Source organism: Sinocyclocheilus anshuiensis, unplaced genomic scaffold (assembly GCF_001515605.1).
Source record: "Sinocyclocheilus anshuiensis isolate Anshui unplaced genomic scaffold, SAMN03320099.WGS_v1.1 scaffold397, whole genome shotgun sequence".
In the NCBI taxonomy this organism is placed as follows: Eukaryota; Metazoa; Chordata; class Actinopteri; order Cypriniformes; family Cyprinidae; genus Sinocyclocheilus; species Sinocyclocheilus anshuiensis.
In genome coordinates, this window is record NW_015539841.1 from 169,550 (window position 1) to 171,973 (window position 2,424).

Genomic DNA, 2,424 nt, shown 5'->3' on the forward strand with positions numbered 1-2,424 from the left:
TGACAGCCTGAAGGGCAGGACCTTGTACTGATATGCACGTCCTTCGAACGTGAACCGCAGAAATGGTTTGTGGCGCTGAAGGATGAGAGGAGAATTAGTGTGGCTAATGTTGTCCGTCTGTTACTCTCCGTACCCTCTTGGAACCCAGAGACAGAGAAAACCGCTCTCTCGTCGAGATTTTTGGAAACCAGATTCTCCACACAGCCCTCCTCTGGGGGAGGGAGAGGTGCATTCACCATCCCCCAAAGAGCAGTTCCCTCTCTCTCTGGGTCGCCTGTCCCGGGGTCTCTTTCTCTTCCGCTCACCGCCAGGTTTGATGGGGGCCTAGACGGGCGGGGCGGGCCTGCCTACGCCCAGCTCCACGGCGCCGCTTGCTCGAGGCTGCTGCGGATGCGGCACGGGAGTGGGGGTTGATGCAGGGGGCCGCCCTCGGTGACGAGCAGGCTGGGGCGCTGCGGCCGGGTGGCGGGTGGAGGCAGCAGCTGCCCACCGGGGCAGGATATGACAAATCTCCTCAGTCTGCTTTTGTGCAGCCGAGAACTGCTGGGCAAAGCTCTCCACCGCATTGCCGAAGAGGTCTGGGACACAGGGGCATTGAGGAACCGTACTTTGTCGGCGTCCCTCATGTTGGCCAGACACAGCCAGAGATGGTGCTCCTGGACCACAAGTGTGGACATCACACGACCCAGAGAACTCACGGTGACCTTTGTCGCTCGGAGCGCGAGGTCAGTAGTGGTTCGGAGCTCTTTCAAAACTTCCGGATCGTGACTACCCTCGTGCAGGTCCTTCAGTGCCTTGGCCTGATGAACCTGCAGTAACACCATAGCGTGTAAGGCGGAGGCAGCTTCTCCACAAGCCTTATAAGCACCACTGGTCAGACCAGACGAACGCCTACAGGCCTGGGACGGGAGCGACGAGTTACCCTGCCAGGAGGAGGCGGTCTTAGAACAACCAGCGCGAGCCACCCCGAGAAACCAATCGTCCAAACTCGAGGGCTTGGGACGCGGTGGAGGTTTCCACTCGAGCCCTACCCTCTTGGCGGCCCGGGAAAGCATAGCCGACATCTCCGGATCCGATTCAGGCGTTGCCACCGTCCCGGAGGGCGGCAGCACAGGTGAATCTTCCTCTCCAGAGAGCTCTCCCTCTGATGCAGTGATTGACATCTGGTCGTCAGGAGGAGCACCGAAGGATACCGCTGGTACGCTCTTTGAAGAGGGCCAAGCGCGTTCCTTTGGAGGCTCGACTGGTTGCGAAGCGATAGAGGACTGATGGTCCCCCGAGGTTTGGTTCGCCACCACTGTAACCCTCAGACCGCCCGTGCTACTGCCCGAAGTAGCCCTCGCCTGCCTGCCGCCAGGACAAACACTAGATCAATACCCAGAGGCAATACCCTCGAGGTAACGGAGCCTGGCCCGCAGCTCCGAGATGGTCATCTTCCCACAATGGGAACATGACTCATCCACGAACGCCACCTCAGCGTGTTTAATACCCAGACATGTGAGGCAGCGACCCCGACCATCACCCGGCACCAGGTAACGACCGCATCCAGAAACGCACGGGTGAAACGGCATCTTTAAAAAGGCGATCCGTTGTCTTTAAAAGACGCACCCGTGTAAGCTCTTTTAGAGAAAAAGGCTCTTTCAGGGAAATGCTCTTTTACGTGCTGTGGGAAATTGCAGCACGACAGGGAGTTGTGCAGCCTGAAGTGCGCAACCCACTCGACACAGGAACAACCACCGCTGAAGCGCCGTCCGCCAACACAAAAACTCCCTAGAGCGCATTGAACTCGTCGTCACAAACGAAGCTATTGGTAGGAGAAGAACGATGTTATCGCTCGGCTCCGAAGCGAAAAGCTGGTATGCGTTGCATCGGCTGCCTTTTTATGCTCACGCTGTGATCAGCGGCAGCTGAATGCAATCATCGCATGCCAATGTGCATTGGCTCATTTAGTTTACACTCGAAGTAGATTGGATGAATGGCTGAAATGTCAGGCAACGGTAGAACTAATCTTTGTTTGTGTGTGCGTGAGGCACCTGTGCGATCAGATGGAGTTAATCAAATCAGATAAAAAGAAAAGAAATAAAGTGCATTAAGAGTGTCACAAAAATGAGCGTAGCCTATACTTGTTGCACAGTGGGGTTTTTTTTCCTTTTGTTAATCTGTTAATTATATTATTGCCTATTATATATTTTGTGTGATCCTATTTATTTTATTCCTTTTATAGACTTAATTTCTGTTTTTTCTTCTTTCACAGAAGTGCTGCAGGTGTATAATGCGACGATTGAATCCTCATGGTCTTGTTTACGCTGCTATTCACGCATATAAAGCTAAAGTCCTGTATAAAACAAACAAACAAAAAAGACATTCTAATCTTACTGGTTAACGATCGACTAATGAGCTTTGTTTGACGGTCAGGAAAATAAA